The sequence below is a fragment of the Rousettus aegyptiacus genome, unplaced genomic scaffold (genome assembly GCF_014176215.1).
Source record: "Rousettus aegyptiacus isolate mRouAeg1 unplaced genomic scaffold, mRouAeg1.p scaffold_m13_p_2, whole genome shotgun sequence".
NCBI classification, from domain to species: Eukaryota; Metazoa; Chordata; class Mammalia; order Chiroptera; family Pteropodidae; genus Rousettus; species Rousettus aegyptiacus.
The window spans coordinates 71,460,078-71,476,063 of NW_023416295.1; the positions used below are offsets into that span (position 1 = coordinate 71,460,078).

Consider the following 15,986-nt stretch of genomic DNA (forward strand, 5'->3'; position numbering starts at 1 on the left):
GATAGTACACCCCAAAGAGAGGGGCGGGTTTCCAGCCAGGAACACTATAACAACACAGAGATGAGAAGGTCTGTTTATATTTGGGCTGTGATGGGAGGGCCTAGATGATCTGTATGTGAGGTCACCTTAACTGACAGTTAGCTGCTATATAACTTTTTGCCTAGTGCACATGTGCTTATCCAGAATTCGATCTGTTATCATTAGATTCATGAACTTCCAGGCATGGTCATGATATTATAATGATGGCATAATGAGGCTGAATTTATGAGCAGTACTTTCTGTGCATGTGTTTGTAGCTGGTTTCATCAACAGCTTTTATGGCCTTGAGCTCTAGGATGTGGGGTAATTTGTAATTCTAAAAGGGAGGTATTTCTGGGAGGTTCTTGTAGATCTTCAAGGGAAATTTCTATGGTTATAGAGCTGGGCCTTTGCTTCTGTTGTTCCTGCTTGTTTACCTAACATTATTACGCTTAATTTTTGAGACAGCTAAATTCATCAGTTTGTAAAAGCTACATTTGGCACATTTGGTTTTCAATTAATAACTATTTAATAATGGTTTTTAGTTTTATTTCTGTGTAAGCAAAGATTTAAATCTATGCTACCCCCTACAGTCATAGTAAGATAGTTGCAATGTTATTTTGAGTTGTTAATGGTTATAAAATTACTCTCATTACTTGTAGGTATTTATACTTTCTTCATTCTATGCCCAAAGAAAAATGAGCATTTTAAAATGCAGATGTACATACTTTTATTAGACTATTGCTGTTGCGGACTATTCTTGGAAGACTGTTTTATTATTTATTACAATATTGGACAAACACCACGTTTGAATACCTGAGCAAAATAAGTAGAATACTCTTAATGCAGTAGCTTCAGGATTTTCATTCAGAATCTCAGTTTCAAACTGTCATCACCTTCTTCCTATGATTTCCATTTTAGAAATGAAATGAAGATTTAGGAATTTGACAGATCTGTACTAGATTTATTCCTCTGCTTTGTAATCTGAGTTGAAACTTTTCTGCAATTTGGAACTTATCAGGATATGTCTTTTGATTATGTTCTTTCCCTGGTTTATTGTTTATACTCTCAATTCCCAGATCCCAATGAAACACTCTTTTCATCAGTTCTGGCTGTTTCCTGGTCAGCTCTGCACTCGGTCCCCAGCTCTCTAGAATCCACTGTTTGTTCTGTCACATTATTCCTTCCTATGGTCTTGTTTCCTGATTTCTTTTCCTTATCTAAAATTCTGTGTCATCAAAAGGAGACTTGCTTCCAAGATGGTTCAGCTTCATTTGCCACTTTTAAGCAGCCTTGATGTATAACCTGCTGCTTGCCTAATTATTTTTAATTAAAGTGTTAGCTGTAACCACACTAGCTAGGACTTGTGAGAGGAACTTCAGCTTCTTGGAGTAGTTTTGTACTTTCCACAGCCTGATATTTCCAGTATGACACTGAACACACTCAAACCAAAAGACAGAACTGATCAAAGTGTGCTTTTATTTTCCCTTAAATGTCTGGTAAGGGAATTTGAATCAGGCTACTCAAGCTATAAAAGTATAAGAAATATATTTTTTAAAAGAAAAGTCAAAGCAAGCATATATTACACTATAAAATATTTAAAACATACATACTTGTATGGAAGTCATACAGTAAGCACCATGTATATTTGAAATAGATTTTAATATTTGGCCTAAGATATGTCTTTTAAAACATCTAGTTCCCTGCACTAACAACTAAAGACTACTTCTATCTTTTCCTGTTACCTTTCTGCACCTGTCCAAAAGCCTGAAATCATTATGTATCATTTACATGTTTTGTTTTTATGTATTTACTATGTAGTATGCACTCATTAATATTTACCTAATTGTATATAGTATTTTTGAAGTTTACATAAATTATATTACATGTTCTATATTAATTTGAAGTTTAAGTTTTTCTAGTATTCTAGTGTATTAATGTGAATACCATGTTCCTTATGAAGATTATTTATACATGCTACAATTATTACAAATTCTTTGGCAAATAAGGCACAAAACAGTTCACACGATCTGTGCTATAGACACCAAAGAGTCTCAGTTCTCTAATTGTCACCTTTCATGACAGTTAATTCTAAGCAGAAGCAACAATATTTAGAGTCAATATCAGACTAAATTATACTTTGGAAAGAGGGCCTGAAATGGGCCTGTAGGAAAGAGCTTTGATAGTAATGACTATAAATACAATAAAGCGATTCTTGATATTTGAGTTTAGTTATATGTGAAGCTAGCTATTTTCAAAATTTTTCTTAACTTACTCTTAGAATGGCATTTAGCAAATAATAGTTCTGTGATTTCAAGATAATTCATGAGGAGAAAGTTCTTTGTTCATGCATGTAGGAAAAGGATGCGCTAAATTCTATATCTTGAAAAACAGTTATTACTTACACTTATTTAGTTAAGACATTTTCTAACATATGGTATCAGAATATCTCTCTTAGATATTTAGAAACGTGGGATTATATACCTTTATTTTAGCAGGTAGGAAGGAGAAAGGACCTCCTGTCACACATTCTCTGGGAACTTGTTGGTCTCTGCTGCCTGATTGGTCCGATATGCACCTGTACTGTAATTTGTGCTGGGGAGTCCCGGCCTCACTACGCTTTTGCTTAAGTGTAGGTCTTTTTCTGTCAATGTTTCTGTGTGTATGAGTGAGTGTGTGTGTGTGTGTGTGTGTGTGCGCGTGTGTGCGCGTGTGTGTGTGTGTAAGAGAGAGAGAGAGAGAGAACACCTTTTTTACACTGAAATCTTTTGGTTCCAATAGAGTCTATCTATATAAATGGGACCTAGCTTTTCTATGAAGAAATAAATGACCTACATGTGCATCATTAAATAGTTTAAGTGGAACACATTTAGTCTTTTTCATAACTTGTCTTCAGTGACTTTCATACATTGATTGTCTCTAAAAAAGGATGTGCAATTATTCAGTGATATAATTTGTTATTTCTCTTAATAGTACGATGAAATTGTGAGATCTAAATTTTGTTGCACAAAACTGAAAAGGTTCCCACACAGTGAGTCAGGATGTATGCAAGTATTCCAGACTCTGGATTGATCTGTAGTAAGAGCCATGAGAGGAAATGGTGTTGTGCCAGTAAGTTTTACAATTGAGTTTGTAAAGGAGGGAAACTACATATTTGTTTTAATAAGAACTGGGTTAACGCAGTTGATATATTTTTAATTGAGCTATACATTTTATATTCTGTGACATTTTTGTCTGAAAAACATCATTTTTATCATATGGTTTCCCTTATCCTTCATTAACTATGTTCGATTCTGTAGAAACACAAAATAAAACCATACGCACACGAATGTGCAAAAATTAGTTGCAGATTTATAGCAGAATATGAGAAGAATAAAAGTCTGACACTTTATTAAAAAACAGGTAAGAAATGTAGAACTTTAAAAAAAATTTTCTTTTATCCTACCTTTAGGACAAAAATATGTATTTGTTTTAGTTTATAAGTTTCTGTTCACGTATCCTTTGGGCTGGTGATTTCCTGAGATTATTCTACCATTTATATTATCAGAGGTTATTCAGTATTGTTTGGTAGTATGTTTATATGATTATGCTGCATATTAATAAATTAAAATAAGTAAAATGAAAGACTGTAATGCTTATTTTTCAGCACCAACACCTGGTAATGCATCTGTAAGTAGAAAATATTGTTTATTCCTTTAAGAGAACTTAGATGTATGATTATTAGTTAAAATCATTTTGAGGATCTGAATTGTATCAAATTTTGCTTATGAAAAGACTATTTTCAGCTGTTAACATTTCAGGACATTATATAGTAATAAGAATAAAAGACCTATTGAGTTTTAACTGTGCTATTTATTAGTTTTGTGATCTTTGTATAGTGTATAGATGCTTTATATAGATGATAGTTCTGATAGCAATACTTATGCTCCAATCAGTCTTAGATTCACAGTCTAGGATGCAATACCTCTGGGGCAGATTTTTAATGTCATCAGATTACTGTTCCTTGTTCAGAGTGCATGTGGGAAATAATGGGAGTGGAGAGACAGATGATATAGGATTTAGTTTGAGATAATGAATTCTGTTACCTCTTGCTGGGTTATAGATATCAGAGTAAATTATTACTTATTTTTATTGTTCTTTGAAATCTTAACCTCATAATTAATATTTCCATTTCTATAATCTAAAATTCTTGAGAGAGATTATAAAAAGAATATAAATAGAAATTCATGATGAGTTTCTTTGACCTAAAGCAGGGTTGGCTTGAAAAATATTATTTAAAGGCTGGAGAAATAAAGCAGAGAGCAGATCTGCCCTGTGACTTGAGGTTTCTCACACCTATGGATCACATTATTCATATGATTACTATACTTCCCTTCACAGTTTGGAGTTCTAAGAAAGGAAAAAAACCACCAGTATATAAATGTTTCACTTTCGATATAGTTACTGGATTTTGACTGATATGTGAAAAAAGCAAATTAAATATAAACTGATATTATTTATTGAACTTCAAGTCAATGTTTTCAAAATTATATTTTTGATTAATAGTATTTGGATTATGTAAATTGTATATCTTTCACTATCAGATCTCTAACTCAAGTTCATATATTAATAGTTAACCTTAAACCAATAAAATGTTACAGAATATGTGCATATGAGCAATAGTAGTTTATTACATTTAGTTATAAATGCCAATATCAAAGTTAAAGTAATTACTAATTACTTTTAGTTTATTTACTAATTTGTTTTAGTTCATTAAATTCAATTCTTTAGGAATCGAGTGTGTTAATTAGTATTAAATATTGAATGGAAACTCAATAAAAATGTCATAGCAGAATATTGGAAATTTATTTTTAAATGTTATGTAATATTTACCATAAAAATTTCATATATTAAGCTGTTGAAAGAGTAACATCTAAGCTGTTGAAGACATTTCTAAAGTCTTAATCTAATTTATTCTGTCACCAAGTAAATTATATTGGCAAAAATTTCTTATGTGACTTAATAGCATATATGGTTTTAGATCCCCATTTTTAATATTCTTATTAGTTTAGATTTTTTAAATCAAATATGGAGTCTTTTTGTGTTTTATTCTTCTTTGTAACTAGCTTGTGAATGGTAAAACCAAAACATACTCAGAAAATCCAATATATTACTTAATTTCAATTAATCATGGTTTTACTATAAAACAATTATACAGCTACATCAGTTAACAATTATATTTGTGTGTCAGGGAGTTAGATGCCTCATATGAATATGTCTATCTGTTTCTAGAAATTCTCCATAGATGATGTGATGTTATATTACTTAAGGAATACCTATGCTAAAAGTTCTCTGGAAGAAATTAGAGTTCTTGGAATGAGTATAGACCAAGTCCCATGACGATTACTGCTTCAAGAAAAGAATACTTTCGAACAACTGCTCAGGTCTTCAGTTTGGTCCTTATTATGTTTAAAACCACAAGATTCTTGATAAAAACAGGTATCGAGCAGTGAAAATCTAAACCTCACTGACTAAATATCGGGGAAATTACCTCTAATAACCATGAAACACTTTATGAACTCAGTACTCTAGCAACTCAGTCAGTTCCTTTTGAATTAAGAAAATTTTATTGAGTTGGAGAGAAGTAAATTGAGAATGACTCACCTGAAGTATAAGCAAAAATGTACACCTTTTTCAAGATTTGCCATGTTTATTTTGTAATATATGAATGAAAGTAATTGCAGCTCCTGTTTTAAAAATATTTCTTAAAAATAAGTATCAGGAATATATAATTTTAAAGTCTGGTATTACCAATAAATATTATCAATAGTTATAGGTATTAACAATAGAGAAATTGAAAATTATGCAAGAGGTTGAATTTCAAGGGGCTTTTCAATCGGCATCTTCTGTTCTTTGCAGAGGAAGGCACTAGGCTTTTTAAATTTCCTGGATGCAATCAATTCATCCTACGGCATACTTTGGACACATTTCGTACTATTTGTTTTATTTTTAATATTTTAATTATATAATTAAGCTTGTTTTTTATATCTTTATAATATTCATTTTATTTAAAATTAATAAACACTTAATTGAAGCATTAAGTAAGCCATTATATTAGTGACTCAGGGAAATGATAGAAATCTAATAATGGGGGTAATTAATAGTTTTTAAATCTTATGTTTTAAGTACTGTGCCAATCTTTATGTGCATTATATCATTTAATCCTTACAACAATCCTTGAAAGATATATTATTATTATTTCTATTTTATTGTTAAGGATGTGATGACTTAGAAAGTGTAATTTTCCTAGGGTCACCCAGGTAGAAAGTATGTGAAAAGATATTTGAATCCACAGGATTTGTCACCAGACCCATACACATAACTGTTATTCAGTAGAACTTAAACTGCCTTAGATTTGTAATAAGACAAAAAATTAAGGCACAGGTACAAATGATCCTAAACAAATTGGAATAGGTAAATGTTATTAGAAAAATAGTTTTTAAAAAATAATTGATTGTCACTAACAATGAAAGAGTAGTAGGGATGATAATAAAGTGATGGCTTGTCTGTAGAAAATTTGAAGGCAATAATAAACTGAACAAAAATTAGTCCGCTTTTGTTATCACCATTCTTCACTGGCAATTCTAAACACAGTGATAAAAGCCTCCTCACTGCAAAGACAGACCACTGATCATGGCCCCAAATGAGAATCTAGTGGCTTTTCATAAAAGAAAGAGTTAAAACAAGTACAGTAAAAAATAGTCATTAAATGCTAGTTTGACACAATTCTAGGTTTACAATGCCTTTCAAAATCAATCACTCTTTAACAGAGATTAGCGTCAGAAAAACCTTATCTTTCCATGACCAAACACTTCATAATAAAGCACCTAAAAAGAATGAAATAGAATTGAACAGGGCATAACTTTTTCAATAGCCATTCAATACTATCTAACACCATGTTCATACACTTAACTATCCTGGTGTGTGATCTACAGTTTACAATCTGTGTCATACAGGCCACACATTTGAAAATATTGTCCTTCTCTTGATTAACTGTGTGAATTAACATGAATATATTTTTATTTTTTAGATCATGCCTTTTCTCCTTCCTGAAGCTTTTTCAGTGATTATACACACACATAGATACACATACACACACACTCACACATACATATTTGTTGTAGGTACATCAAACCAGAATTATTTTCAGAAAATTAAGGCATTCCTCAGATTCTAACTCCTCATTATACAACTTATATTCAGAAATGTTAATACTGCTTTTTTAAATGGTGTCTTTCTGTACTGTATTCTTATTCGAAAGTTTCTCCCAGCTTAAATAAAGTATAAATAATACTGAGGATCTATTAATAAAGAAAATCAATTCTAGAATTTTTGTGATCAATTGTTCTTATTAATTTTGGTGAATAAATGATTATTAAATAGATTAAAATACAAGTGGCATTTGAGAAGAGACTATGTATTCATGTTAATATTACTTAATCTTATGTTTTCAAAGAATTTTACCATGAAGAAGTGAAGATTATTAACACTATGCTTTGTTCAATTTTCTTAAAAAGAAAGTATTCCTTTTCTTCCCCTTTTTCTTATTTTATGAAACTTGGTCATTAATTATTAGACATGAATTGTCCAGATTCTTCTTTGGAAGATCTTGGCACTAAATGCAGTATTTGTTGGCACTGAAACAAATGCAAGAAATGAACATGCTAAAATCTCTAGTTTAGAATACTTAAACCAAAAGTAATTACATGCAACTTTACTTACTACATATGTGACTATCCAAGAGCTATCAGTGTGTGGTAAGGGGATGGCCATACCAACCTTAAATTTTTTTATGCTGTTTGCTTTTCACAGCTGGAATTTACTACTTCTTGATAATGTAAAATGATCCTTCCAGTTGGTTTTATTTTTTGGTATAATGCTTTGACAGTAATTTTTAGCATCCTTCTGACAAATGGAAAGTGTTCGCTAAACATGTTGCTGAATTAACACCAAATGCATTTCTAAACCACAATAAATGATGGAGCTGAAAATATCAAGTCCGCTCAGTTTCATGTAGAGTGCATATATGTTATAATCTTCATGGAATCTTCTGATAGTAAAGGGTCATTAGATAGATGTCATCTGGTTGAAGTAGGGCCACATCAATTATCCCTTATCTAAACAAAAAAGCAAACAACAAACAAATAAACAATATTTCTTTATATCTAAAGTCTTCATACTAAAATTAAGCCTGCTTTTTTCTTTTAATCTTTTCAAAATGAATTTTAAATAACTGAACAGCACCCTTTGTGTGAAAGTCCTTAGTTCAAGGACTCTCAAATTAAATTTTTTCACATCCTTCTTCATGCCAAACAGTCATTTTTTAAAATCTCTCTACATGGATTCTATTTTCCATTGTTAATCAGTGGTATATCTCACCACTGAAACTTTCCCAATTTCTATGTTTTGGTTTTAGAACCGAATATAGCATTTTTAGTCAGATAATGTTATGAGTATCTACTCTTCTCCATTGCTGTGTTTAATTCTAATATTAAAAGCAAATAAAACCACCATATTTACACTGTTGATCTATGGCCAACTCCTATGACCCCCGATTTTAGAAATTTCACATACATTCTACCAGATTTTCAGTGTCATATTTATGAACTGATTTTATGCTTTTTTAAGGGTTCTAATTAAGTTACTGTCTTTGCCAAACTAAAAATTCCAGGAGTGCTGGATCTATATGTATTCTATATTTTAACATATACTCAGTACATAGTGCAGAATCTGGCACAAATAAATATTTCAGAAATAAGTGAAGGAAGAAAATTAAAAAATACAGACTTCATTTGGTTGAACCAAATATAAGGCATTTCTTTCCTAAATCTGGACTTTGAAACTCTAGTTTCCTTTCTTTGAGTTTATATATATTTTATTCATTTTTGTGTAATTATTGCTTTTCCTCCTTATCAATTCAATAGTTTAGGCTTGATTAGTGTGCAAAATTGACTTAAATTGTAAAAAGATTTCAATATATAGAACCACTAACATCTTCTTTCAAACTTGTACCATGAGATGCGCCTCACCATCTGTAAGATGACAAGTGTGCTATAGCAGTATATTAAGCAGCATCATGAAAAGAGCCCACAGACTCTGGAGTTCCTAGGAACACAGCTCCATTCTTGATTTCAACATTTATTAATTTAGTAGATTTCTTTAGGTCTCTACTACTTTTTTCATCTGTGAACAAATATAATAATTTTGTCCATAGAAACTTAATGAGAAGGTTAAAAGAAATAATGATATGTAAGTACCTAGAAGATATGTAAGTACACAGTAGGCACTCAAAAACATGTTTTGTCCTTTTTTAAGCACTTTTTGCTAAATACTCAGCACTGACATGAGCTAAAACATTCAATTACACATTTTATAATGGAGACAAAAGAAACAAAACATTTAAATATATACTACAAAATTTTGTGACAAAATTGTTCTATAAAATCTTGCATTTCTTGTCAGACAGTGAGACAGTGGAGAAATAACATAATTAGAGCTACGAAAAGTTTGTGACTTAAGAGAACAATATCCACTATAATAATAAATGTTAAAAAGTATGTGACTAGTATGAATCTTCAGGTGTATATAATATTGTTTCCACAAAATCCTCAAATCTCAATCTGTATATGTATTGTAGTTTGTGAGTCCTGTTTAACAGCTTTATTAAAATATAATTGGCATACAATAAAATGCATACATGTATAATGTGCAATTTGATCAATTTTAACAGGTGTGTGCATCCATGAAACCACCACCACAAGATAAAGAACATATTTATCACCCCTAGACATTTTTTGGTTCCCCTTTCCTATACTGTTTCCTGCTACCACTTCTTGTATCCCTATCTCCACAGACAACCACTTATAGACTTTCAGTCACTATAGATTAATGTTTATTTACAGAAAACTAGAGTCATACACTATGCATTCATTTGTCTGGCTAATTTCACTTAGCTTAATTATATTGTATGTTTCATGTAGATGGTTGTATCAAATGTTTAATCCTTTATACCGCTAAGAAGTATTCTATTGTACACACATAGTCCATTATTTTTTATCCATCCATCCATTTATACTAACCTGCATCAATTTAAATTTTGGATTATTGCAAATCAAGCTGCTTACTGTAAAGATTCATGTATTAGTCTTTGAATGGATATTTGTTTTTTTTATTTTTTTCCCCCTCAAGGTTACATCATTGGTTAAGTGTATGTTTAACTTTAAAAAAAATATATCGAACTCTTTTACAAAGTAGTTGCACCGTTTCACGGTCCCACTATCAGTATTGAAGAATTCCACCTTCTCCACATCTTTGCCAATACTTGGTACTTTCAAATTTTAGCCAGTCTAATAGATATATAATGGTACCTCATTTTAATTCGCATTTCATTAATGACTAATGATAGTGAACATCACTTTATATGCTTATTTGCTGTCTCTATATCTTTCTTGGTGAATATCTATTTTTTTTATTTGTATTGTTTTTATATTATTGGATTTTTCAAGTTTTTAAATATCCTGGATCAAAGTTATTTTCAGATAGATGTTTTGCGAATATTTTCTCCTTCTTTCTTTGAGTTCAATTTGCTCTTTTTATTTTAATCTATTATTTTGGAAGGGGAAGTCACTGATTTGAAACCTTTCTTCTTTTCTGTTATAGGTGTTTCCTTTAATAAATGTTCACCTATATACTGCTTTGGCAGCATCTCACATATTTTTATATGTTTTCTTTTTATTAATTTCTACTTTCTAATTTCACTTTTAATTTCTTCAATTCATTGGTTATTTAGAAGTGTATTATTTAGTTTCCAAGTAATAAGCTGGTATATGAAGAATTTGACATCAACAATCACTTTGAATAACACAGAGACACTGAATACAGAAAACTAGAGTCATACACTATGCATTCATAGTGTATGAATGCATACACTATGGACAGAATTTTTAACATACTGTGACTTTATTCTAATAGAATCTTAATAATATTTTGCATTTTTTTTAGTCTGTGAGAAGTTCCCTTTTTTTTTTTTTATCAGGTATAGGTACTTAGTAATGAGGTATTTTAAGCTCTTTTATTGCAATCTTTATTAGAATCATATTTATGTGGGTAAGGCGGTTTTCAAAGAGACTTTCGGAATTATTTAGAGAGGAAAATATAGCTAAAGAGATGACTATAGCACTATAGGTTCTCTAGAGTGATAACATTTTTAGAAACATGACTCTGTACTCAAGCGAAAATTAAAGCTTATGGATGAAGCTACATCACCAATGACTTGGCAACTTTTTCTGTCATAGTATTTTTAATGGTGATTACCATAAACTGTTTTGTTTTTTTTATTTTGTTTTGCTTTTTTTTTTTTTTTTTTTTTTTTTTACTTACCATATTTAGTGCCCAGTAATGTCTCCCTGAGTAGAAGTGAAGTGAAGCAACTTCGGGTCCTTAAACATATCTATATTATATATATATATATATATTTGTTCTACAGTCAAGGTCAGGTTGGATGGGTTATTTCAAAATCTGGAGATTTATCTACATGAGGAAGATATGAAGAATAGTGCTTCTTCATACAAAAGAATACAAATTCAGAGCCCTGGTACAAATGTGTTGCATAGGAGCCCATGCGATATTCAGGAACAATGAAACAGTGATGCTGAGAGGCCACCAGCCTAAATCTGAATTTGCAAGTATTACTACTGGGCGAAGGCCCACTACAGTAATGTATTCTCTCTGTGCAGTTGCTGCCTCAATCCCTTAAAGACTAGAAGAGAGCATGGTAAAAGACAGGAGAATTAACAGTGAATGAGGGAAAAATCTTGGGAAAATGTGGGCATTGTCAGGTCCCTCTGTTTAGGACTGAGGCCAGACTTCAAGAAAGAAGGCAGAGAAACTGTGGTAAGTGCAAAATGAAAGCAGCCTCCTTCTGTTCTTTGATGAGATTTTATCCCTTCTCCACGTAGGCATTGCCTCATACAGGCTACACTTTTTTTGTTGTTTTTTGATTAGTCACTCCTATGTGCAGTTGACACTCTGAAATGTTGATTCTTTAGGTTATTTAAACTGATCAGATCTGAATGATAATATTAATTTCTTTTATTTTACTCTTACTATGTAAGGCCCTGGGCCAGGAATTTAGTTATGGAAATAACAGAGAAACTGAAACTAAATCAATATAACTTAATTATCTTTAGGGATAAAAGCAATATATTCCATGTCTTGAATGCAAAAGTGAGTGGGTTTCTATAGTTAATAGAAGAAAGATAGACATTGGACAGTACTTCAGGAAGAAAATGCGCTATTTTTTAAAGGGATTTAAAAAATCTCACTAGCCTTTAAATCCCATTAGAAATGACTTTTTTTTTTTTTAAATCAATAAACATGACAGCATTACAAACTTTCTGAAAAGAACCAACTTAATTATGCAGCAAGATCTCCTGCTGAGGTGGAGATGATATTTTGCTTAATGTGGAACAAATAGTTCTGCAAATGACACCATAACTAGCATGGTCTCTGGTATGAGAATGTCTGCCAAGTGAATACAAATAGTTTTACGAAATGCCTTTTTCCTTCAAAAATATTTTTTAATGGTATATGCAATTTCATTTAAAATGATGAGTGCCTTCTCATTTAGATGCCTTAGTTTAGAATAAAAATTAGCCTTTGGCTCTCTAGCCACATGTCAGTCAAGGTGATATAAAACTGTTCAACCAATGCCTTCCTAGGTGAGTGTTGTATTTTAGCGGGCAACCACAGAAGTTCACAGTGATAGATTTCTTATTGGAAACCTCAATTCAAATCTGTCTCCAGAGATTCTCTCTAAAGCAAACATTCTTAAATGCTTGGCAGAGAAAGGAAAACCAATGTTAATATATCTGGAGTGTATAAGAAATTTAAGACGGAGGATAAAGAATTAAGATGACTTGACTTTTCTTTTTTAGGCCTCAAAATATAATCTTGGGGATGTTAACTCTTGGGTTTTAGGTCCAACATGATGGAATTGTATGTTAATATTTGTGTGTGTAAGTGTATTATATTTATCTTTCTTTATAGCTAAAATGATGAAATCCATCTAACATTATTTTACCTTCTGCCAATAACATCTTTAGGGCTTCTTTTCTAATCCATTTTTATTATAGTATTTCTCAGTTTATAGTATATATTTAAAAATTCACACCTCCTAACATTTTTTAAATGTTTATATTCTATTATGATGTAAAATACACATTTTCAAGACTTTATTCTGCCATTTTCTACATCATAAGCATACTTAATAAATGCTTTTGAAAATTATCTAGTTAATTAAATTTATATTAATAAACATGTAGTTACCACAGTAGTAGCATAAATATAAAAGTAGTAGATAAATATAAAGAACAGCAAAGAATTTGACTTTATGATTTACTGGTCATATAATATTAAGTGTATGAATCTCCATAAGTTTTGTTACATATACAATTACCAATATCTATCATAAGGTTATTAAGAGGATTAAGTAAGATCATATTTTCAAAATGATTTACATCCTATCTGCCACAAAACGGGTTCTCTGTAAGTGAATTTTTTATCCTCCTCCTGAAAACAAATCTGTTCTCTGACACTGAACTTATAGAGCACTCATGCTAACTTAAAAATGAGGAGATGACTATTTTGTTTATGTCTAGTATATTTGAATTAGATTTAGTATATTTGCCTGCATTTGGATAGATATTTTTTACAATAAATTTGTACAGTTACATATGTGTTTATATTTTCACTTTTTAGATGAACAAAAGCCCATTTGGCAGTATTCAAAGAAAGGGTTATATAAAAATCCATTTTAATTCTAGAACATTGGGAACTGAAACAGAAGTTGGCTATAACTGAAACAATTAACTTTGTAAAGTGAAGAAACCATTGAAATTTTTTTTTCTTTTAGAGTTATACTTTCTTTGATCGAGTTTGTGAATAATTCCCAGTGACAATCATTCCCGGAGAAGACAGAATCAATCCTTGTGGAGGAACCTAGTGATGTACTTGCCTCTTTTTGGATCTAGACTTCTTTCATTTTGTCGTCAGACTTTGGTGCTTAGTGAGAGGGCCATACTGAAGAAAGATTTTAGCTAAAGATGTGGGTAAACAGGGATGAGGGTTTGGTTATTAAAAATGATGAAGGGCAACCAAAACTCAACAACAGAGTTTAGTGACATTCTAATATCTGAGAACTTTTTCTAAATTTATTCATACTGTACCCCAGGCTCTTTATGTATCCTCAGATCTGTTTATTCATCATTTGAATTGGAAACACATAGTCTTAAATTAACTCACAGGATATATTCCTTGTCGTTATTAGAGATGATGGAAAAGGAGACACTGAGATAAGAGGAAGAAAAGACAAGGCAATTTAACCGAGGCCCTAAGATGTGTCAATCACTTACTTTCCCATAACCCTCAGGGGAAAACAAACAAACAAACAAACAACAACAACAAAAAACTTTAAATTAGATTTTATGATATTATCATTGTATTATTGTTACAGTTTTCATTTAATAGATGAGGAAACAGAAAGTCTGAAAGGTAAAGTCCATGCCTAACCTAATTAATTGGTAAGCATGGGTTTAAACATAACTCTGTCTAGCCCCAGGGAAAATAAGATCTCCATATTCTTATTTCAACTTTAAGTATCAGAGATCCTGTACCTAATCACATTTTGCCATTAACTACCACTGTAACTTAAGGAAGTCACATAAGTTCTCTGAGGCTGTTTCTACACCTTAAATTTAGAGTCTTGTATAAATAAGATTTATTTTTTCCTTGATAGTAACTTCATCATCTGTAAATATCAAGAATCTGAATGCAATCCATAAGGTAATACCAATGGAGTATATTTGTTTTCAAAAATTGCCATCTAAATAATTTAAATTTTCTTAATGATTTATTTCCATCCAAGTTAGTTTCAATACTTAAAAGGGAGGGAGAAATTATCTAACACAAAGAATGCATATGTAATTCACAAAACTTTCGGTTTCCTGTTAATTGAAACTGTTTCAAATTAATAGTTTCTATTAAAATAATGAATTGAATAAACTATTTCCTGATATAGATATCTTGTAGAAAATCTTCTGTACATCATTTGTCTTCGTCTTTCCTTTCTTGTCTATTAAAGTTCATCCTCTATCTGTCAAACTCTGATTGCAGATTGTTGGGAATGCTTGCCTCATAATTATGGCATCCCGTATTTTAGCTATTCTTCCAAGATTATGCTATATGCAAGTTTGATAACAATGCATTTTATGCTCCTATGTAATTTCTTAATAAAATATTTACTAAGGTTATGTCAAAGATAGAGGTATATTGTCATATCATCATAATAGTCTTTCAAGGTTGCCATCAAATATTAGTTTTTGGATCTAGCTTTTCAGCAACTTAGAATTAAATTTAAAACTATTATTCAAAATAAATGTATTTATCATCTATCCAAAAACATAATCGAAGTTTGATTTCAAGGTATAGAAAGCCCACAATGTTAGATTGATATTACATGCAATTATATAATTTGTGCACATAATTGCATATTATATTAATTTTGTAGTCTCAGTCATTATCCTCTATAACATTTGGTTTTCTATTTCTCCTGGGTACATTTTTTCTTCCAGATTTCTTCTTAAGACAATCTAAACCAACTTGTAAGTCTTATGTTTAGCATATTCTTTATAAACTTTGAGAAATACATGCATTCATTGCTAATAATCCATATTTGAGCCTTTATTGGCTTATGTTTGTTTCCTTAAATTTCTTATGCATGTCAATATCCTGAAAGAAAAGTTTTAGGACATGGACCTGGAACAGCTAAAATTATTATTCAGACCCTGTGAATCCGCAGTTGTGCCTTAAGTATAATTAAGTAAAACCACAGGTACTATCAGTAGGATGTCTTTGATTCATGTGTATGTGAA

The 15,986-nt window shown here is 31.0% G+C and overlaps 1 protein-coding gene and 1 long non-coding RNA gene across 7 annotated transcripts in view; one reads left to right on the forward strand and one right to left on the reverse strand.

Moving 5' to 3' along the window:
- LRP1B (LDL receptor related protein 1B) overlaps positions 1–15,986 on the forward strand; it is a 1,622,137-nt gene that overhangs the window by 1,452,035 nt on the left and 154,116 nt on the right. The gene's annotated exons all lie outside the window — the stretch shown is intronic.
- Positions 7,400–15,986, reverse strand: part of LOC118613657 — a 54,784-nt gene continuing 46,197 nt past the window's right edge. For 2 of the 3 annotated variants that reach the window (XR_004955624.1, XR_004955626.1), the window contains exon 3: positions 7,400–8,174. This is a non-coding gene — a long non-coding RNA (uncharacterized LOC118613657). Of the gene's footprint in view, positions 8,175–13,424; positions 14,154–15,986 lie in introns of those variants that run through there. The other variant, XR_004955625.1, reaches the window with a different exon arrangement.